We start from the raw sequence: 24,842 nt of genomic DNA on the forward strand, positions 1-24,842 counted from the left end.
CACCAACACAACCAGACTAAAGAGTGAAGCCAGCATAAAAGAAGACTCTCCAAAGAGAAGAGATATTAGCTCTCGTAATGATAGCGCACAACTCTTAATGAGGAAGTGCACAACACTCGCACTCCGTCACCCACACAACCTGCTAAGTGGTCTCCAGCTGTGCTGAGTAATAAAGATAAACTTCAGACATGCGTGGGCCGACACAGATGGATGGCTGAAGGAGAGGATTTGAGGATGAGAGATCCAAAAGCATGAAGGTGAGGGACAATTAGGATGAGAAAATCCTTAAATGGATTCAAATTCTTGAGTTTTACAAGAGTCTACCACAAAATCATCTTTTTACCTCAGTGAGCTCTGAGCACAGCTGCTGTTTGCTGTCGTGTAACATCTGGTGCAGATGTTGCTTTGGGGTAAACACGGTGAAACACCAGCACAACACGAAGGTTAAGAGCAGACGCAGAAAACAGAATGATTATTAATGTTGTTCCGTGCAAAAGGAACCCAAAAAGGTGCAAATGCAGTGCGTGTTTCCACTTAACTCAGTATTCTGAGGGCAGTTTTTACAAGAGCATGACGGGTCTGCTGGCTAATTAGCATGAAATCTAACAGGAGAAGAAAATGGTTTCTCATTTCAGCAGAGTGAGATGTCAAAGATTTAGACAGACTACAGTCTGAATAGAGTTTATTCAAATAGAAAATTGGTTTAAAAATGAAAATTACACACATTTTAAACTGACGCTAGTTAGCGTAAGCGCTGTTTTAAAATGCAGAGGTGGACAAACCTTTCATTTTTATTAGTAATTTCTGGTAGACTCATGTGCATCTACAATAAATATTTCCTCACTTTTTTATTTATTGTTGCACAAATTAGGATTCTTGAACCCAAATAATGATGCTACTCCCACCGTTTTTCACACAGCTCAGAGCAAGGTGACTAAAAAACACAGAAAAAAAAAAATTTAGGATTAAATGCTTTTACTAGAATATTTTAAAAAATTATTCACCCAAAAAAAAAACCTAAATTCTATCACTTTTTACTCTATGAAGTTAGGCGTATTTTTTTTAAATTTTTTTAAGGAACACCAATAATTATTTTTGAGTATTTTTTTTCACTTGTAGCAAAAGTATGGATGTAGTCCAAATTATAATACTACTACCACTGTATTTCACACAGCTGAGAGCAAAATAACTAATAAACAGAAAAACAATATTTTAGATTTTCATACCTTTGTTACTTACAAGAATATTTGTTGAAATACTTCCATTTTTATTCTATTAAGTTAGGCTATACACTGACATCTTATCATTTATTGTGGAAATTATTTTTTTAAGTCATTTTTATCGCTAACTTTAATGATGGAGTATTAGGGCCACTCAAGAAAAAAACAAACAAAAAAAATCAAAAGGAAATTAACAAATACAAGAGGATAAAGTCATGAAATTATGAGAAAAAAGTTATAATTTTTATGAGAATAAAGTCCTAAAATTATGAGAAAAAGGCTGAATATTTATGAAAAAAAATCAAAAATTTACAAGTATAAAATTTTACATTTATGGATTAAAAAGTTTTAATTTAACAACGAAAAGTCATACTTTTTTTTGAAAAAAAAGAACAAAATTTAACATTTAGAGCTTATTAACAAAGGCAATCTAAACAAGCCTAAATCTTTTTTTTGTAAATGTAAAACAAAAACTTTTCACTTATAAAATTGAAACATTTTACAATAATGAATTTACAATTTATTTTGACAATTTCTTGCAAATTTTTGCCTTTTTTAAAATAATTTTACAGCTTTATTCTTTTAAAATTTTGACTTCTCTTATAACCTTACGACTCTTCACTCATAATTTTACGACTTAATTCTCATATTTTTATTAACTCACTTACGTTTTTGGCAGCTCATATTCTGTTATAAAATCTGGATTAAACCAAAACAGCTGTTTTAATAAATGTCAAAGAAAAATAAATGAACACTAATAAATGTTTTTCTTCAAATAAGGTGCTACCATTTGGGAGAAAAGAGAAAAAGTGATCATCAAACGGAGATTTATGTGCAGAATATGGCCTTAAAGAGCAGAATCTTCATGATTTTTACAGTGCGTTCAGTGTTCTTGAATGTAAATGAACAACAGAAACATACATGGTCCTCAGATCTGCAGTAACATGTGCAAATATAATGGGATTGGGTTATGTCACCTGCTGTAACATGCTGGCATTTCCACAAAGGCACAAATCTGCAGCGCAGAGCAGCTTCACTTCTCTGCTGTGACTCACCGGTACTTGCAGAAAGGCCGAGGACGAAATGGGTGAGAGGAAATAATAAATGCTGAGCGTTTAAAGCTCAGGCAGCAGCAAGGAAGACAAGGCAGAGCCGTTGATCAAATTATGGAGGTAAAGGGCAGAGAAGGAGGAGGGAGAGGGCAGAAGAGGAAGAGACAAAGGGAGGGATGAGCTCTACACGCTAACAAGACTCTGATTTCAGCCTCACAACTTCTCCCTGACGTCCTCTGCCTCCTGCAGCCACAGACTCAGTGGCTTTGGTTTGCGTGAATGAGCAGCTGGGATGCTCTGCTTCTGCAGACACGCAACTATCCAGCGGGGCGGCACCGAAGGCAAACGCTGTCACAGTTCTGGAGAGCATGTTTCTGCTCTGCTTTTACGTTTAAGTAGGTAAACTAGAAATTATTTTTTAGATTCTAAACAGGTTTGTCTCCCTAAAAACCTGAAAAAAAGGACCTTATTTACAGAAATATGTGCGACTGAGATCTGAGGCGATGATTTCAAAAGAACAGACGATGATGAGAATTAGTGAGAACGAGCCGCGGAGCTTCATGATGTCCGCCTTCACAGCCCAGCTTGTCCCGCCTGACAAACACATGTCCAGCCAGGAAGCGACGATGACAGAACTGCAGCCCGGCAGACGAGGGAATCGCAGACTAACATCTAAGAGCTTTTAGATGCAGCTCGTTGGTCCCAGGCCTTCAACCACACACTTTACATAAGAGCTTATGTAACAGCGAGAAAATCAAATCTCAAACAATTCTTCTAAACTTTGAATTATTATTTTATAGCACCATATGTGAACGGGCTGATACCATTTTGACTGACTTTTACAGAACGACAGCACAATAAAATCATGTTTAAGCCCACATTTAAAGATTAAGGGTGCTAAAATGTATGGAGCTAATTTCAAAGTAAAAGTATTTTGTAGTCTAAACATGATTTTCACAAATCTAAAGAAAGAAGCTCAAAGTGAAGAATAATTTTGCACCATTGTAGTATTAATTTTAATGTGTAATAAAAAAAATGTACTGCTTTAAAAATGTTAAAAGTGTCTTCTCAATGAATGCTCAAACGAACGACCAATCAGCAGCCGCCTCCCACTAACCAGCAAAATGTGGCACTGAATAACCCAAACAGATCTGTCCTTCTTTTATCTGAGTTACTTCATGTCACATAAAGCCGGGGTTTCTTTCTCCTGTCAGTCATCATGACTGCACTGAACAGAACTATGAAAGGGTCCATCGAGCCAGACGGCTCCCCCAATCCCTCACAGTGAATATTCCAATGTGTGCAATGTCACTTTAGTGTCAGCCTTTAGCAGAAGTAGTTTTTTCCCAACGAAACACTTTCATTTGACATCAGTTCTTTGTGCAAAATGATCAAACCTTCTCATTTAATGACTGCAAAAAAAAAGGTAAAATTTGCATCAGTGGTACAAAAGTATAAAGCATATTTTAGTTTCTCTGTACAATAACGTGTGTGGGAGTTTGTCTATGTGAACTTCTTCATCTTTGTGAATTAAAATAGCTTAAATGTTGATTTATTTTTGCTTGTACTTCAATCTATGCCGTTTCTTTTTGACATCATATCCTGTACTCCCACATGTGTCTTTCTGGGCGGTTAGCGCCGCCAGAATTGCTAGCTAGCTAGCTATCTATATGCAAATGTTGGGGGAAAAGTGAACCCCAAACATCCGTGTCATCTTATTTATGGTTTTAAAATGACTAGGACAGAAGAAAAGAACGATTTAAGCCCAAGCTGAGAGATAATTTGTTGATTGGCTGCTGACAGGAAACATTTGCTGATTGGTTGATATTCGGGTCAAACAGCTGATTCACACTGAAAGAAATAAAATATGTCAAGAAGGGTCAAATATTTAGGTGTCACTGGTTATATCTCTAGTGTTAATGTGTTAGTTTAAGTCTATAAATCTCTTAGAGATTATTTTAAAGATATTTCCAAAGACAGATTTGACATTTTCTGCAAAACATTTTTCACACATCAAATTACATCAACAAAATTCTTTTAAAAGGAGCATAGCTCCATAGAAATGCCTCCCAGTCAACTGTTGTTATGGGAAAACAACAAAACGGTTCCAAATCTGTGGAGAAAAGCTGCCTTTAGGATGAACTCCGAGAAAAAAAAAACAAAAAAAAAACACTGTTAATCTCTAACGGCCGCGATGCTTACTGCATGAACACGAAACATCTATGCCAACATATAACCGTCCAGTTTCTTTGGCGTTTTAAGGTTTCACACATGCATGAAACAGCTGCAAGCTGAAACGGTTTCCATGGACACAAATAAATGTGCAAAGTGACAGACTGGATTTTTGTCATTGTGTTTCTGAAGGAAATAAAGATGCTGTTGATGTTTAAATGATGTAGCTCCCGGTCCCGCCACTTATTCCTTCAGTGCGAGTCTTTTTAGCGGACGTGAATTATATATTTGGAGGGAAGGGATGCGTGTGCGGAAGGACGTGAGGAAAAAAAGTGAAGAGGTAGAAATATAAGAGCAGGTTAAAGATTACTGATGGAGTCCTCGGCTCTCAGCAAAGATGGAGGACATGTTATTAAAGAAACAACTAAATAGAATTCAAGGAAAAGTATTAGTCAAGATGTTTTCGGTCTTCATCAAAGAAATAGAAGAAACATGAAGTGACTCACTCTTCCCGTCTTTTCTCATGTATGTTTTAATGGCGCTCATTGTAAATTCATGTTTTCATCAGCAGGCTATGTGACGTACGTCACGACACAAACCTCCGCTTTTATACCCGTCAATTCAACTCAAAGCATTAGATACAAGTTCTGGGGCAGTTTAAAGGCTGAACAGGTAACACTTAATCGGTTAGAGAGGTACGGAGTTGAAAGAATGTCAACACTGGAGCCAAAGATCAGGCATTAAAGGGTTAAAAATGATACCAGCTATTTTATTGTAGTGTTGGACGGCGAGTAACATCAGTAAAATCACAATTAACCGCATCATTTCCTGAGCTTAATTGTGCTTAATGAGCTTAATTACGATTAAGTGTACTGCTGAATGCATGATCTAACTAACGAACTTTTATTTAAAAACACAACATTTTTATAAAAATGTTTTATTAAAAAAAAAAATTCACATATATCTATATTTCTTGTTTTTATATAAAACACAGGAACAGTCTCCCCACTTAGAGTAAAACCTCAAAGCTTTGAATCGTTTTAAGGAAGGGGAGGAAGCCTTAATCGTCAGTCATTTTTTTAATTTCTATTCATTGTCGACATTATTTAAACTGTTTTTTTCATACATTTCTGCCTTCTTCTAAGCACTTTTTTGTAGCCCTCAATTTTTTTTGCTTTGATGAAGTTTTATTTACATGGATGAGGTTAATTAATCGCTAAAATCCACTTTTAGCCTATGCTAATTTGCTAGCATAGCAGACGCTAGGATGTTTTAGACAGTACAAATGAGAATTAAACCCAAATTAACCAATTAAAAACAAAAAAATATATACAAATTTAAGTTATTCCTGTTAGTTTTGGTATAAAGTGACTCTGAAAGTGATTATGAACAGCATGGAGCTTTTCAAAACTCTGATTCAGAGGCCATGTGGCGACTATCCCATCCTCTAAACCTTGATCTGCTCTCTGGATGACTCACTGCGTTTGGATGAACAGTTGGAGTTTGTAACCAAAAAAAAGGTTTGATGTTCATTGAGAAGACTAAACAAAGGAGAAACCCCTCGCTGATGAACTAGCGTTAGCGGCTAAAGGTGAGCGCTTTGAAGCACGGGGTCCTGTGCCACGCCGTGGCGTCCATCGTTTGCCTGCCAAAGGCTCTTGCATGCAGCATCTTTCTCTCGCTGCCTCTGGCAAAACAAAATCTGCCAATTCCCTCACTCCCAACCCTCCTTCACCACCCAGGGTGCCAACAGTTGGTCTTCACCAAATGTGCCCCTCATCCTCCTCTTCTTTCCATTCTGCTTACTTTTTGCTCCTCTCTCTAGAAGTCATCTGGCCCTATTTTCTTCTGCCTCGTCTTCCTCTTTCTTGTTTTCCCAATGACTAATCAGTTTTTCTCCTCAGCCCCGCCTCCCTGGACCTTAAGTCAGCACTGTCCCTCCCTCTGGCTCTACCCTGCATCTACTGCCAGCTCCCTGAAACCCATTCATCTGCCTCCGACACCTCCCTTCTCCCTCCTGCTTCCCCTCCGTGCACCGCTCCATCTTTTCTCCATCGCTCACAATAGCCGTGCAAGTGTGTTTGTAATCAGGAGGTCATGGGAGGTGTTGATCACGGTTCCCTCAGAGGAGAGGTGACGAATGACTCGCCGTCCATCCTCTGCTGCCGCAGTTTCGACCAGTTATTGATGTAATTGAAAGTTTCTCCGCCATATTATTTCATCATTTAAAGCAGTTTAAAACTGCCCCTCAAGCAGAATGATTTAATAACTTGTGGCTCCATTAGGGAAATGAAATGCCTTTAATTTATTCCTATAATAAAGTGAGATTTCATAAGGTCTGAGATCTGAACGGCTCACTCACTGATAGGAGGGTTTTCATTAAATTAAAAAATAATAATAACTGAGCTTCATGGGATCACAACACTCAAAAACACATGAAACTGGTCCAACGATGCTCATGCTTTTGAAAAGAATCTCTCTTAAACTATATTTTTGACAATATCAGCTTCAAAAGATGTTACCATACCATGGAGAAGATAAAGGAATCTCTGTATGTTTGTGCTTTTTTATTTGCTTTTCTTAATGTTTATCTGGTTGAATCTAAATTTAGTGAGGATAAAGACATTTAAAGCTGGGAATAAAGATGTTGAGATGTAGTTACATCTGTAAAAGAGTACCAGAGTCAATTAATATGCAAGTGAACCCTGGTATTAGTCAAACAAAGAGGGCTGATGGAGGAACGAATAACGATAAAACATTTTGTAATTTTTTTCCATTTTAATTACATTTTTAATTGCTTAATGTGGTGATTTTTGTGTGTTTTTTTTATATATTTATAAAAGTAACACAAAGTTTAATAATGTTATTGTGTCATGCAGCACTAATGGATTTCTCAGTTACTTAAACTGGTCAGTAGCAAAGCTTTACATTTCTTAAATTTTAAACTTTGCTGCAATTTAATATTTTTTTGCAGGTTTTCACATTCCACCTAATCTCTTTTGGGGTAATAGGGCTGCTGGAGCCTATCCCAGCTACTGTTGGGTGAAGGTGGCCTTCACCCTGAACAGATTGCCAGTTTTTTGCAGGACCACACACTCACATGCACTGCTAGGGGCAATTTAAAGACGCCAATTAACCTATGAATCATGTTTTTGGACTGTGGGAGGAAACCGGAGTGCCCTGAAAACCCACGCATGAACGAGAACATGCAAACTTCACACAGAAAGAACCCAGTCGGGGTTTGAACTAGAGACTTCTCGCCGTTTTAGCAGGTTAATGCGTTTGATTTGCAAGATGTTAGATTTTTTTCTCACCCTTTTTGACACTTCTCTAGTCTGCATTAAGCTGCAGCAGTGTGCACAGAACATAGAAAACAAACACCTGAATGTTGCAAAATGATTATACAGTATGTTCCAGAAAGACTCTCTTAATGCAATCAAAAAAAGATGAGAAGGCAAAAGAAGGGTGAATGTTTGACTGTTGAAGAGCGTGATCGAGTGTTAATGAGACATATGGACGAGTCTGTATGTCTGTGAAGAAATGAGGGAAGAGGGAGAGCACAGGAGGACAACGGGTGGGCGGTTGGATGAAACTGATAATGAGTTAAATGAAGTCAGATGGAGGAAAGAGGAGGGAGAAGTGTGATGGGAAGGAGGTTGGGACATGCGAGTGGAGAGCCTGTGTGAGTCAGATCTTCTCCTCCAGAGCCTATCAGTGATTGACTCTCTGTGACATCGCTCTGCGTGTGCGCGTGTGTCTGTGCACGTGTGTATCATGCCAGATAACCCCGAGGTGGAACAGTCAGGAAGCGGCTCATCACTCTTTCTCTGCGGCGCGCATTCATCGCGTCAGAACAAAATTTTTAATGCAGGAACCAGAAACCCAACGCATGTTTGGAGTCATGAACATCTGACCATCTACACTATGGACAATTTCATGGCTCACAGCAAAGGACTTTCTATGCAAATGAAGGGGATTACCTATTAAATCAACTGTAGGTTCACTCCATCCTGCAGAAACCGGCTTTTGTAATGACTCTCCATTGTAAAGACAAAACATGCAAAGGCTTAGAAAGCCTCAGTCATACAGGTCCCCAAGGAGTGACATGGGCACATTTTAAGGACAGCACATGTATCTTCTCAATCCATTCTCGCTCCCAACTAGTCCGTGTCACTTTTTGACATATTAGGTGTTTTCAACTTTTTTGAGGTTCACGCTGTTCTTATCAAATCAGGGGTAGCCAACCTCCGGGCCACAAACCGGTACTGGGCCAGATATAGGAAAAAATATGATTTTGGTTTGATATGAAATGGTTTATTTCAAGCACTCACAAGTATAATGTATGTGCAATACAGTCAACAGAGGTTTACATCCGTACAAACGTATGTCAGACATAGGGTAACTAGACATCAAATTATAGATTGCTTGAATGGAAGAGGGAGGAAGCGAACTTATATAATCCCACCCCAACTCTACATAACCATGTCCTGTACATGAAGTATCATTTTCTGGTTCAAAACTTCTAATCCGAGATTTATACTGTACCAACGTAGGTCATTAAAATCATTAAGCATCAATAGATCACATGACTATGTAAGTAGACATAACACTATTTCTGAATTTATCATAGAATATGCAGATCAATAATCACAATTCAAAAAGGTCCCAACCCTCGGGACACGGGCCGATACCCTAACCCGGTACCGGTTCTGCGTTGACAGCCAGCACATCAAAAAACGAGTCGGGGACACCTAAAACGTCAAAAAGTGATGCGGAGGAGCCTGAACCATACGTCCATATATGACAAGTTGGGAGTGAGAATGTGTAGGTCTTGCAGTGCCCTTGAGGCTCGTGCAGCCACCTTAAAGGATGTTATGAAAATGGAATGTAAGATTGTCATGCCTGTAGTATTGTAAAGTATTTGGAAGAATAATAAAAGATACATGTCACATGAGTGGGGCTTACGCCAGATTCCAGTCCATGTGCAACTGCTGCATGCACATTGTGTTCAAGTAAGACGTAAGTGCCTGTAGGACGCCCATAAGATGCTCAAACTAGGCTCTGGATGTCTAAATTCCTCATATCTAATAGTCAGGCTGCACATTTATCACTTGAATAGTACTAACTGGCCCCTTGAACAGTGCTTAACGCAGGGCTGTCCAAATCCAGGCCTCGAGGGCCAGCCTCATGCTGGTTTTCCAGAAACACTGCCGTATCTGCTGTTGATTCCCTGGATCAGGTGTGTTTAGTCAATAAGGAGTTACAATAGCAGGTTGGTTGGATACTGGCCCTTGAGGACTGGCTTAGGGGTTCAGGGAATTGAAAAAATGAAATGTGACTAATGTATAAAATCACTGAGTCGATCCTGTATGTTTATTTTTGCACAAGTGTTTTATGTTACAACAGTGATGACAGTTTTACTGAAAACTTTGAACGTTTGTGTATATTTCGGTTGTATGTCTGATCTTATTCAAGTTGTACTGGAACTCTAAAAACTTCTCTTAATAAATTAGGTTAAAAATGTATACTATTTTAGAGCCAAAATTCACCTTTAGAACAAGAGTTCTTGAATAAAAATGTTAAACACTGTAATTATCATCAGAAAACAGCATACATAAAAAAACAACACAATCTCCTATTCAAGCACTTCACTGATTGCTGCTCAGCTGCACTCAACATTTCCTGCAATCAAAGTTTCCCTTTTTTCTCTATGAAATCTGTTTGTCTGGTTTGAGGTTATGCGGAGCAGCATGAGGCCGCATTATCATTTCACTTCAGAGCAGCGTTCAGTCTCAAACAAGCAGGAGTCAGAGCTCCAGCTCCGTCCAGCTGCATTCATGAAGCCTGTCAAATGCTGGTCAAGATGAGGCCACAGCTTAATTATTAGAAATGTTAGCATATTCACCATACTTATAACTCCCAACACGTAAAAAACATACTGATACCACCGAAACAAATGAGACTATCACTACGCCATCTCCCAACACAGTCCGACTCAGCTACACGTTAGCCACATTAGCGTATTCACAATAACATCCAACCTTGTTTGCAAATCGCAAAAAAACGTACTGGCTTTTGATCCAACACTGTGTAGCTATCAAAATTGCTTTGACATGCCACAACACAAGACACTCTGGATAATAAGGTGCACTGCTGTTTATTGATAAAAGTTAAGGTTCTTAATTGCACTTTATAGAGCAGAAAATATGCTAATATTGACATTTGAATGATCTTTTAAAAGCTGCAAAATGACAAAAAAATTGAGGATCTAAAAATGACTGCACGATCCAGCCTTACTTGGAGATAACAACTGGAATAAGCTCCGCCCCCTCTCCAAACTGTGAACATCTTATAGTAAATGCATGACTAAAAAAAAAAAAATGAATGGAGATTGTGAATGAATGTAAATAATCTCATAGTCAAAGCATTGTAAAGTCAATTAATGCTGCTAGAATCCTCAAAAATGGCTGAAGAAAATATAAAGTCTGCCTAAATAAATGGAAAAGCCGCTCTCTGACTGACACTCCCATGAGGCTCGGTGAAGCCAGCGCTCAGGGCTTTGATGTGGTCTGGTTTTTGGCAGGGTGGAGTCTGATGAGCGTGGAACCGGCCACAGCCTCTGGTGGGTCTCAGAGCTGTGATTACAGGGTGAGTACAGTCTGTGGGGGTTTGATCACAGGGATTACACACATGTGACCGCACAACTCCGTCCACGGGGCGGGTTCATATGCACAAAAACGGCTGAAGGGAAGAAGAAAATGAACAGGAACATTTTTACTGTTATTTTATTGTTTGCATCCCAGCATGCATCATCGACTGTAGCTTAAGCTGTCGAGCTTTATAATAAAACTGTAAATATTTATGCTCTTTAGAGACCTTTTGAGTTATTTTAAAACTGTTCCTAGTGCTCTTTTAATTATGGTTATGCCATTTTTAGCCCGTATCAAATTTTCTAGGTCATCGTTTCTGCAAAGCGGCAGTAGTTCATTGGAAATTCATCTCTGAGTTGTAGCCAAGACAATTAAGCCAGATGTCAGCTCTGACAAGGAAAATAAAGACATATATGGATCTAGTCGGAGCAGGAAGCTTGTGACTCGCCCAACATATTTTTTACGTCACAAATACGATCTTTTTCAAACTGCGTTTTTTCGATTCACAACATCTTGAAAACAGAAATACTCAGAAATGAAATTTTGAGCTTAATTTTCTTTATATGTGTCCTCCATCGTCCGAAATGTTAAAAATACAATTTTCATTCTTTCAGAGGAAATGCTGAGAGGAAGAGGAGTAAAACTGTGACCCTGCATGTGTGTGGAGCACCATGAGTCAGGCGGCTGAGGAAGATGTCAAAAGCCAAACAACAGCTGGCAGCTGCCTCATCAGGTCTTATACACATCTGACACATAATGGAAGTGAAACATACCCCGAAAGCCGAAAAAGTTGAGACTTAAGCTACTTAACTTTGACTGCTCTGACATTAGAGCAGATGAAGAGAAAGGCGGGGATAAACGGAGGGCAGAAGAACAGAATAGGACAGGCTTGGAGATGAAGCAGAGACAAAGAAGAAGAGGAGAGGATAGATGTCTGAGTTTTTTTTTTCATCCTTCAGTCTTTAATCTCTGTCATTCAGCTGCCCGTCCTCCATCTTTCTCTTCGTCAGGCGGACCATGACCGCGCCACAATGCGATTTGCTCTTAAGTCCTCCTAATCCACTTCGCCAATAACTGTTTTGCTTTATTAATTAAAGATCAAACAATAGAAAAGTGTCTCAAGCACGGAGGCGCACTTGGCGGTGACGCTCCAGACAGAAATTACTCAGAAGAGAAGAGGATGAGAGGAGGAAGAACAGCTAAACAAACGCAACAAAGAAATATCTAAACAACTGCAACATTTGTCTCCCTTTGTCTTTATCTTTGCCTCCATTTTTTTTTGAGTCTCTCTGTGTTGCTTCCTCTTTGTTCTGCTTGCAAAGGGAGGGATCAAAAGTTGCTACGGCAACAACCAGGGAAAGGGAGGAAAAAAAGGGCAGAAAAAAAACTGTCATTCTGCAGGAAAAGCTAACGTTCCTCAACAGCCAGAGAAATAGATGGAGCTTTCTCGCTCGATTAACAGGTTGTTATCAGAATGGGGGTGTACAGCAGAAAAGCTCCTTCTAGAAAATATCCAGAGTCCATTTCATAGAGAAATAATGCTATAGAAAATCCAAAAACTTCTGACACTATAATACCCTTCACTATCACTTCTCAGTTGGAGATACTAGGTTCCTGTTCAAGCCACTGACTGTAAATAAGAACCGGACCACCACCACCACCAATCACATTCCAAACAGGACGTCCCTGTTGGCTCCATATTTTTCCGAATAACTATTCTTGCTCTGATACCTTTTTAACTTTTTCTTAATTTTTTTAAATATTTTTTCTTTAGCACAAGTTATAAGTTGTCCAATCAGATGCCTCAGTAAAAGGAGGCGGTGCCCCCACATTAACCGTTCGAAATGTTTCTTTGACAAATTTTGTGAACCCACTTTCAACAGCAGGGTTGTAGATATCCAACAAGCTCCCTCCTGATTGATGAGATTGGTTGCCAGAGAAACCAAGACCCAGACTGACATGGACCAATCACTGGTTACTGACAAAACCTGTGACCTCAGACCTATGACAGGGGACTTCCAGCTTCCTGACAGACAGACTACAGGCCATTCAGATGGGGAAATCACATACCAAATCCTCCATTATCCTCAAGCTAAGGAGTTCCTCAAGGTTCTGTTCCGGGCCCCTTAGTGATCTCACTGGACTTTCAATTGAGAGGCCATTTACAACTCCACCGCCATCATTAAATCTGCTGATGTGGTGGGCTTGGTCTTCAACAATGATAATGGACTGCCTTCAGGAGATGAAAAACCTGGCAGGTTCGTGTCTTAGCCAACCAGTGGACTTTAGGACAAAGCAGGAGTGATCATACCAACAGACCACTATCAGTAGAACACACAGTTTATGATGCATAAAGCAGATGTTCACGACATACAGGACTCCAACTTGACACAAAAAAACCCAAATAAGAAAACCCATCAGTGCCTACACCACTTGAGACAAGGACTTCCCACGTCTTGATGGGGAGAATCACTTCCTGGTATGGGAGCAGCACCAGGACAGACGAGCCATTCAAAGAGTGGTATGTCCAGCTGAACACATGGTCCACGCTGAGCTCCCTGACCTGCAGGATATGTATAACAAGCAGCACCAGAAGGACCACAAAGGACCAAACAATGGACTCTTTACTGTTTTACAATCAGAAAAAACGCTTTTGCTCCAGAAGGACAAACACAAACAGGATTACTAATAGTATTTGGATCTTGTTTATTTAATTTTTTAATCATAACCTTAGTCATAATAGCTTTGTTGGTAACTTAGCATTTTTATTATTCATCTAGTCCTCATCTCTCATTTAAATCTATCTCAAAAATCCAACCTTGTAAAGTTTACATACCGGACAAGGACAGTTGAACAGAGCATTTCACTGCATTTGTCTATGAATGGGAAATTTGAATTTTTGAAGAACAAAATATTAATTCTAGCAGCAATTTAAACTGTGTTTGGAAATAGGGGTCTGTTAAATAGCTTGTTTAAAAAAAACGTTGCATCATAAAAATGAAGTCTTTAGCAAGAATTTAAATAGCATCATTCTTAGTTTAAGTAATGCAGCTTAATGAAAATTTGAGAAAGATCAGAAACTTTACAGATCAAGGAAACACCCACAGGCTTATGCAGTACTTTATTCACCTTTTTCTCACCCCACATGCCCCCAATCATTCTGAAACAAGGTAAATCTGGACTCATTTAACCTTCTTTCAACCCTTCAAAGTCCAGGCAACCAGTGCTGCTGTTCTCCCTTCAATGAACCATGGATGTTGTCAGTTTATAGCCATGAAGGCTCCTGTCTTGATGGAGCTGGCATAAAAAAAATAAAAGCTGACTGATGAATCCTCTCCACGGCTTTACGGCTGAAATGTAATAACTGTGTAACATTTATGGCTAGCGGTAAATGTGATCAGCTGAGAAGGTGTAGCAGAGCAGCATGTGGCTGCAGCTTAGTCGTGCTTGATTAAAAAGTTGATTAGTCTGGTATAATTACCGATGGAATTGTACTAGAGAAACCAATCTGTATTTACAGCATCGCATATGTTTTAATTTACCAACAAATAGCAAATGAAAAATAAGAAGCAAATATTGCTAGTCAGATTTTTAAACCCTTTAAGCTTATTATCTTGTAATATCATGTCAACGGTTGGGACTTCCATGTTATGAAAATATTGCTACCTACCTGGTTGTCACGCTTAAGCGTTAAGAAGTTTAACCGGTTGAGCTTTCGTTGCATGATCAATGAATGCCCGATTTGTTGGTTTTCAAATGCATTTTCCCCCAAACCAACTCCATTATGAACAAATTCTCAGCAGGAAGGAGCAGAAATACAAACCATTGTGTAACAAGCAATTAACAGAAAAACTTCAATAAAATGGAAACAAAGATGTTTGGCTTTTTTGTATCTTTTTTTGTAGTCTTTAAGGTTGGCTTAGCTTTTTCTTTTATTATATTCAAAACGAATTTACAAACACACGTTAAAATTCAATCTCCTGTTTAAAAAGGCGTTTATTAATCTGGTTATTGATAAGCAGGAGGTGTACAGTAAGCAGACGTGCACATTGTTGGGAAAATGAGAATCCTGCTGAACTGTGTTTGTGTGTAAAGCAAAGAGGAAGGAATGACGTAAAGCAGGCTAGAAGGGCAAAAAAAAAAAATCTTGACTGTGGAAATAAAGTGAGCTGCTGACTCACATTCGTGCCGGTGGAGCTCACACAAACACAGCGGCACGTGCACAGGAAGATGCACACACACTGCACACAGCGCGCAGCTCTTTAGGGGATTTGGAGTTCAAAGAACGTTTTATTTTAGTAACAGCTCCGGGTTAGTCACCCTACATTGGTGACAGACGGAGGAACAGGTTGCAAATATCAAACACATTACAAGCAATACAAGATGCACAAACAACACAATTACAAACACAATCACAGACTCACATTCCTGCTTTCTTCTTTCTTGTTTCCTTGAAGCAACACACCACAAGGAATGTGGGAATATTTTTTTTCTTTGCATGCGAGCAGAATTCTGCATTAGCAGCAGTAAATGTTTGATCACAGCTCTCCTGACAGCTGTCAGGAGCACTACAATGTTATTTTTTGGCTTAATTAATATGCAGTGCCACTGCAGCGGATGCTGAGATTACAGAAGATAAAGCTTGACATCGTGAAGCTGTAATTTGTCCACTGCGAGTCAACAAGTGTTGGTGTGAATCCCTAAAAGACAAGAAGAGAAATGGTTTCTTCTGCCTTTGTTTTCTAACCTATTCTGTAAACTTCAATCTCTGGTCTGCACTGTCTATGGAGCCTTTTTTGGTACAAAAAACCAGATGTGATTTTCCACAGTGATGCATTTTATTTTATGTGACATTCTGGAAGTAACAGGTGGACGTTGTTGCAGGTAAACTGTGAAAATAGTGGATGGAAAAACAGAAAAAGACATATCTAAGGTCTAAGATCTAAGATCTAAGAGATGAGAAAATGTATGGTTGCTGCATGAAATTTTTACAGATGTATCACGAATGAACCACATTAAACCCACAGAAGAAGAACGAATAAACCACGCAAAGAACAAGTAAACCTACGCCTCATTGAGTTTCTACACTTTGACATTCAGAGCATTGGGCAGAAACCACATCGCATCAGCACCACAGACAGCACCCGCAGGCCATCTCAATGGTCTGTTTTAATTAAACAGTCGAAATCTCCTGGTCTCAGGAGACCCCACCAAGACAAGGGAACACTGGCGGGAGCTGCAGCAGGTAAAGAGAAGGGCCCAGTCCCATCTGAGTCCGCTGTACTCAGCCCCTTTCCCCTTAAGCACATCACCTTAGTGACCCGACCACCTATCAGACAAGCCAGACTGCTGAAGAGGTTGTTGATTTATAAACCTGTCACACAATAAGCAAATGAATGAACTGTGTGTGATTATTGCACTCTTTATATGAAATTCCTTAGTGATTTGTAATTTTACATGATACGTGAAATGTCCATTAGTTATGTGGATTGGTTGTGGAAGTCATAAATTTGCATACACATCTTGCAAAAATCACGCACAATTGCGTAAGATTTACGTAATAATTGGGTATAAACTACGTAAAATACTCATAAATCGCGTCATTCTCAGCTGACCAAGAACTTTGACCAGCTCAATTCACGTAAAGACGTGAAAATGTGATATGGCTTTTAGCTCGTTCAACCAGAACTAACATAATCCATGTTAGAACAAGCTGTGTTTTGGTTTCATGTTGTTAAAATGATTAAGTTATCTTATTCCAACATTTTATGAATAATCTACTATGGTATGTTTATGTGTTCAACCAAAAGCTAGCATGTTTTCCTGTTCTAACATGCTAGCGTGTTACAGGACATTCTACCACTGTATGGTCACGTCTTTGCAATATTCAGTGTTTCCACACATTGGACTGTAATGATGTTTGATCACTTTTGCTGTTATGTTGTCCACTGTGATGCACTTGATCGTTTTTACGCTATAGTAAAATAACCATGTCTCAATCCAAATGGGATTTTCTCAAATGTATTATTGATTTGTCTAATTTTAAAAACATTTTGTAATGGCAATTGCCTCAGACAGATCAATCTGGTCGGATCGTAGGAGTAGAAATCGATTCATTGATTAATTGGATGCTGTACAGCCTTGAATAATGAGCCAAATGAACCAAGAAACCTGAAAAATACAAGTTACAACTCACTCTCAAAAGCATATTGTAGGTTAATTAAGTCCAAGCGCAATAGTTATAGCATTAGTGGAATATATGAATGCACGCACAAACATATACCACCACGGCTGAGCATAATTGAACAGGAGTTGGCACATTTGGCAGTGACACCTGTTTCAAATTTATAATGAGCAGCCGAGGGAGCGGACCACACACACATTCACATACACACACACACACTCACACACATCCGTGTGAGCGCGGTAACAACAGACAGTCGCACAGTTGTCTGCTTCTTGGCTGAGATTCTCAGCGGTGTTGCAGGTCAGGGGAAAGCTAAGAATAAACGGAGCGAGAGTATCTGTCTGTCTCTTGCTCACGCTGCTTCCTTCGCGTTTTACCTCACACACGCCTTCTGATTAGCACAAAACAACCAAAACAAGCAGGCAGACTCGCAGAGCCGAGACACTTGTTGGCTCCACCGGCCAAGGAGAAGATAAAAGAAGAGCTAATTAGCTGAACACAGAGAATTAATTAAATTCCTGCTGGATATAATGGGACCAGATAATGAATGAATGCAGCTACGTGATACTTTATGTGGTTATTGTGTATTTTTTTCCAGATGTATATTGGATAAATATAGATTTCACTGCATTCATAACATAATTAAGGCTACACTTAAGAGGTCTAAAGGTGATTCCATCATGAAAACCTAACAGTGATGACTTTGTTAGCACGCCATTTAGCCAGTAAAAGCGCTGCGAGGTGTTGATGACTTAACCTGACCTCTAACCGCTGATGAAAGGAAACAAGAGTTATTTTCTGCAATTAAGTCTGTATGGAGTAAAGGCTGCGCGGCCCGTCGCTTCCCTCCTCATCCTCGCCACTTGTCAGTTCGGCTCCAGCGCCTTTTAGATTTACCTCGAGAATTTTTAGCAGCCACCCCGTCTCAGCCCCTCCTCTCCTTTCTCGCGCGCCATCCGCCGTCCTTTTCGCCACCAGGCTTTTATTTTCCTCTGCTTTTAAGAAAGCTAATTCACCAGCATTGACATGAAATGTTGACAGATTAATGACGGGCTGCTGGGAAGGGAAAAAAAAATCATAAACTGGATAAAGAGGGTAAAAGAAAGAAAGCTCTCACACAGATTGAATGAAAGCAGACTTTAAGGAGAACAAAGGAGTGGACCCTGAGTAATGTCTGGGTTATGATCCAGTGAAAGCTTTGGAAGCGGGTGCCTGTTCTTTGAATAATGGCATGCAGGGGTGGATGGAGAGGAAAAAAATCAGGTAAAAAGGTGATGCAGAGTGATTAAGAGAAAGTGGAGGAGATAGGAAACATTTGACGTGGTAAATAAGTAAAGGTAAAAGGTGGATGGGGGTGCTGCTCAGTGGCAGGGAGGTGAAATTGGAAAAAATATTCCAATTTTGGAAGACAGAAAGGTTAATGAATGACATAAGTCCACAGAGGGACAGAGGGCGGCCGAAAGTGCAGCTGATTAAAGCCGTCCCACATGAATGCAAAAAAGGGAAATTCTGACAAGAGGTTCAAACACTTTGTAATAAAAGGAGAGGAGGAATGAAAGAGATGAAGACTCTGAGTTCTGACTAAATAATTGGAGGAAAAGATGCAAAGAAGGAGAGTGAGAAATCCAAAGATGGAAAAAAAAAAAAAACAGTGCTGGTGGGATGCTGATAATGAGGGGGCGCCGCAAACCTGGAAGAACAGATTGGAGCGAAGCGGTAGAGGATGAACGGAGTGACGAAGAAGTGGCCGGGTAACGATGCAGCGCAGCAAAAAATTAGCACTTGTGAAGCCGGTGTGAGAGGAGTCAGGAGAGAGCGATCCGTCTGCTGCCGGAGTTTTCACTCAGTTTCACACGGAAAAAGCAGATTCCCTCCCATCCTCTGAAGGACCGACTCTCTGCTCATCCGGCTTTTCCCAAGCCTGAAGCTCATAGTCAGGAAAGCACTAAAGTTACAGGAAAACACGTTAATATCATAAAGGAAGTAGCTAAAAAGGAAATAATTGATCAAAACAACTTCTACTAGTCGTTTCCTAAGACAAATGTAGGTTCTACTACTACATTTGAGGTCAGAAGAAGGTTGGGAAACTTTGTATTTTTTATTGCGATTAATCGTATTGTTTTCTGTGATAAATCAAATTATTTCCATGATTAATTGTGTGATTTAAAGTGATTAATCATAATTCTTTCTGACATGATTTTCTCTGATCAATCACATCATTTTTCGAGATCATTGCATGAATTTATGTTTAGTCCCATGACTTTCTCTGATTGATAGGATGTTTTCTGTGATTAATTGGATGATTTTCTATATTCACGGTATTTCGCATGATTCTTTGTGGTTAACCAAATGACTTTCTGTGGTTATTTGGATCACTTTCAATGACTAATCGCAAGATTTTGTGTGAATAATCGCATAATTTTCTGTGATTAATAGTATGAATTCTTGTGATTAATAGCATTTTTTTCTGGGAATATTAGCATGATTTTCTGTGATTAATTGTATCAATTCCTGTTATTAATAGCATTTTTTTTGTTATGAATCACATCGTTTTTGTATCATATGAAAAAATAGGATTTATAAGACGTGGTCTTCATCCTACTCCTGTTCTTTAAGTAGGTTGTATGAATTGTACATGCTAACTGAAAAAGAATAAATAAATAAATACATTTTTAGTAATTCATCAAAGGATTTTCTGATATCAGTCGCATGATTTTCCGTGTTGATTCCCGTGATTTTCAGTGATGAATTGCATAATTTTCAGTGATTAATCACAAGATTTTCTGAGATTATTCACATAATTTTCTTTAATTAATCATTTGAGTTTCCGTGACCAATTGCATGATTTTCTATAATTAATTTTAAATATTCTGGGATTAATTGCATGATTTTCTGAGATTGATAGCAGGATTTTCTATAATTAATTTTATGGATATGATGTCTTTATTGTGATAAAGGGGAGTCAGACCTCGAGGTCCGCCCTTCTCCAGAAATCCTGCGTTATCTGTTGCTGATTACCTGGACCAGGTGTTTTTGGCCAATACAGAGCTTCAATGGCAGATCGGTGGGACACATGTGGGACACCGACCCTCGAGGACTGACTTTGGACACCCCTGTTTAAATATATTCATGGTCAAAACCCAGCAGGAGGTCTCACATCCAGAACACGAGCCAATCCCTGTTCCTCATAGCTCAACACCTGATAACAGCGCTGTAAGACTTTAGGGAAGATAAATGTCTCTGACTTGTGTGTTTACTGTAACTGTGAAACATATAGTATAAGTAACTTTACCACCAGAACCCCAACAGCTAACCAGCTTTAAAGTCCCACTCCAATCATCTTTTGAACTGTTTTAAAATCATTTTTAATGGTCTTTTAATTATGATTATGCAATTTTTAGCCTGACAAAATTTGTGGCAGTGTGGGAAGAGTTCATCAGAAATTTGCCTCAGAGTTGTTTGTGAGAAAGTAAGCCTGCACTGATATCCCAGCATCCCTTTGCTTACATTTTCTTCTGCTATCTTACAGCCTCTTGGAACCCCAACCTAACATTACCAACACAACAAAAATCTGCTCCTGATTCAAAATTAAGAAATAATAAAGAAATACTAGGAAATGCTATTTTTTTCCTATATAGAATTATTTTATACATGTCTGTCCTCCATTATGAGAAAAAGACCATAAAAAGGCAATTTTCCATTGGAGTGTGTCTTTAATGCAGCAATATTCATTACTGTGTTAACAAGCCCAGCATTTTTATTCATTTATTTTTTATTTTTTAGGAACTTGATAAAAAAAATGGTGACACCTAGCTATAAGGAGATCATGTGATCAGATATATTTTCTTAAACCTTTAAAAAGACATTTGATGAATATGTAGCTCACACATCTTCATTGATGACATTGCATTCACTGTATTCTGTTTTTGTTGACACAGGTTAATTTCTGCTTTTAATTAAGCCTTTCCACATTTATCTTTGAGATAATTTAGTTTTAAATAAAAAAGTTCAAGTTTTCTTCAGTTTTCCACAGATTCTTCATGTAGTTCAGCTTCACAATGATGATCAACATCCAGCAGAGAATGATGCTAACTCTGTTTTTTTTGTTTTTGTTTTAACTTGTAACCTCTTAAGGGATAAACTTTCTGGGTCTAAGCTATTTTTCCTCTTGTTAAATCAAACACATGAACTGTGGCTTTAGCTTGAGCTCTTCATTAGCCACTCTGAGTCATTTCATATGCTAACACATGCATCTGCTCTTTTTAGCCTCTCCTGTCATCCTTGCATGCAGTCCCTGCTGTGTCACCAGCAGCAGGGACTGCGTCACGTGACTTTGCTGCACTCTCACACACACACACACACGAGAGCGCACGTGCATGCACCGTGCCCTTGCAATGACACTTCAGTCCAAAACTTTTTGACACATGAGCTAACATTTAGCAAATCTTGACTAAAGGAAATAAACCAAAAACATTTCTTTTCTTTGCTTAAGCCACAAAAAAAGCTTCTTCTTGCATCGATGTGTCTGGAAATTTACATTGTAACATGTTAAAACCTACAAATTATTTTTTGAGTACATGCAAGTTGACTTTTTTGTCAACTTGTAAAAAAGTAAATTACAGGTTAAATATAAGTTTTCTGTATCTATAAATACGTCTGCAGCAGCTGATCGCTCAACTAACAGAAATGACCCTGTTCGGCGTTGGTGACTTTTTCCCAGAAAACATGAGGAACCTGCGATGTCAGGAAATCCCAGACTGTGATAAGCCCTGCAGACCACGGAAACCGGAAACTGTGTCATACAGAAGTTGGTTGTTTTAGCTTTTCACCTAATAAAAGTGAAAATGATTCTGCTGAGGAACATTTGTTTTTTTTTGTTTGTTTGTTTGATTAATCAAGATGGAAAATACAGTAGAGGTGCTTCTCATTCCTAAATCATATTAAAATCAAGCACCAATTTATTTTAATTTTTGAATTAAAAAAAACAAAAACAATGTTGATTCTTTTAAGTTCTGTTATTTAAAGAAGAACAAAAAAGGGCTTTAACGAACCAGGAGTCTGCTGAAAAAACTGTAAGTCTGTGATTGTCAGATTTGTTATAAACAGTGTAACCATAGTTCTCTGTGTATTGAAAGAGTAGGAAATGTGTGTGATTCATTTCAACAAATGGTTACATTGACTTTAGGTTATGGATAAATACAATCATATGATGGACTGGAGACATAATCAGAGGGACGCTGACCTACCCAATTAACCCCTTGAATAAGCTTCAACTATCCTTGTAGAGCAAACATAATATGATACAGATTAAAATGATGGATGGATGAAGGCAGCCATTTTTTCTCAATTGTTTTTGTTTGTTACTGTGTTTTTTTTTTAGCATATATTCCTTCCTGCCTCCCCTTTTGTTCCCAGATTTGATGCAAACAAGGAAGCATCAAATGTTGCAGTTCCTCCAAAGACCACTGGAGGCTGGTTGCAGAAAGGAGTTTCTCCAATACATTATTCATGGAGAGGTTCGTGTACCAGTTGGAAAACCCAACAGAGTTTCAACTTTTTTCTTTTGTTTTTATATGAAATTTCCATATTTCAGATCATTCTACTTGAGTTGAAACCCAAGTTAACCTATAAAGACCAGAGATGTCACCGGTGTTAGGAAATAATCTGTAACTTTTTGACCATTTGCACAAGTAAATGCATCAGAATTAATTGGTTTACCTTAAATGCAGAAAAAAACTTTACAACTGTAAAGTGTTGCATTCAATGAAAAGCTGCTCTGCTTCAGAATCTGTTGGAATTACATTAACTGCATTATTGGTTGAAAATTTGCAGTAGTTGAAAGAACTTCAACAGAGGAGCTGAAGCTTCTGTGTTAAAGGGTCCAAATTTAAGCTTCATTTTCAGTAACATCTGTAGACAGCATGACCCCTCTCCCCTCACGTCCCAAAGAAGAAGTACTTGCTGGCTGACTTGGACCAATCATTGTTGACTGGCTCCAAATAGCGGCGCCCAAATTGCAAAAAAATGCCAACTAAATTGACTTCATTTCACTGGAGTCTTTTCTATGGGTGATGTTACAGCCGCTCTGTCCATCTCTATTTACGGTTTATGATAACATCAAGGATTACCTGTCCTGTGTATTTATGTCTATGGTTTCTGTACACAATGCTACAGCCATTCACAGGTTCAAATAGAAAGCCAATTCAGAGATGAAGCTCTTGTGGAGTCTGGAGAGGTTCATCAATCAGGAGTGAGCTTTTGTCGATGTGAATGAAACAGTGAGGGGAGAAGGTCATTTTATTAAACTAAAACAAAATGAATTTCTTGAGTAAAGGAATGAAAAGGTGAGATGGCTTTAAAAAGGGCATGTTTCTTTTAGACCAGTTTAATTTCAAGGTTCAGTTTCAGGAAAATAAAAACCCAAAGAACACGAGAAACTGTGAATTTCTTTTGTCTTCCTCCATAGGAAGCTTTAGTGTTGATTTGCCAGCAGTCAGCAAAAGTCATTACACATACACACAAGAATACACACACACAAACGTGTAAACACACATGCGCACACACCCACATGTGTATTTACACCAACACAAAAACACACAAGAACACACAAACGCACTTACATACACAGGAACACACAAATACGTGTATACACAACAACGCAAAAACACACACACACTCACACACACACCCAAACGCACTTCCATACACAAGAACACAAAAATGTGTATACATAATGCAAAAACAAAAGAAAACACACCCAGAAATACACAATCACACTTACAGGAACACACACACTCAAGCACACACCGACGCACTTCCCTACACAATACAGGTGCACACACACTCAAGAACACAAACACAAAAAGACACAAACACACATAAGAACACACAAACACTCGAGAACACACACACAAAAAGACACACATCCACTAATGCACGTGTATACACCAATAAAAAACACACACAAAAAAGACACAAGCACAGGGACACACACACACATTCAAAAGCACTTAGGTACACAAGAACAAACACACAAGGACACATGTACACACTCAAGAATAACACAAGCACACAAAAACACACGTAAGAACACGCACACAGTCAAGAAGACAACCAGACATAAACACACAAACAAGTGAACACACATGTCCACACACACACATACACCCCAAATACGTACACACACACATTCACACAAACACACACACATTCACACAAACACACACACATTCACACAAACACACACATACTAAATCAGCACCTTTAGGAAGTCCTTTTGCTTGCTCCTTTCTTCATGTAAAAGTCGACCTTAAATCTGCCACACATGCACCGACACACACACACCACACACACCCAATACACCACACCGACAAATACGTATTCCGACACACACAGCGACACACAAGCATCGACCGACCCACACCGAGCGTTTGTTTTATGAGCCCCATGAGCCGCAGAGGAAACTGCATTCCCAACTGCTTTATATAGTGGTCAATTTAACACTGCTAACATCAGCATATTAAAAATGCATAGACCCAAGGATACTGAAGCAATTTGCAAA

General features: G+C 38.9%; 1 protein-coding gene across 2 annotated transcripts in view; it reads right to left on the bottom strand.

Annotated features, from left to right (window-relative positions):
- The window catches only part of slc8a4b (solute carrier family 8 member 4b), a 108,390-nt gene that overhangs the window by 23,488 nt on the left and 60,060 nt on the right, over positions 1–24,842 (bottom strand). The gene's annotated exons all lie outside the window — the stretch shown is intronic.

This window comes from Oryzias melastigma, linkage group LG18 (assembly GCF_002922805.2).
Source record: "Oryzias melastigma strain HK-1 linkage group LG18, ASM292280v2, whole genome shotgun sequence".
NCBI classification, from domain to species: Eukaryota; Metazoa; Chordata; class Actinopteri; order Beloniformes; family Adrianichthyidae; genus Oryzias; species Oryzias melastigma.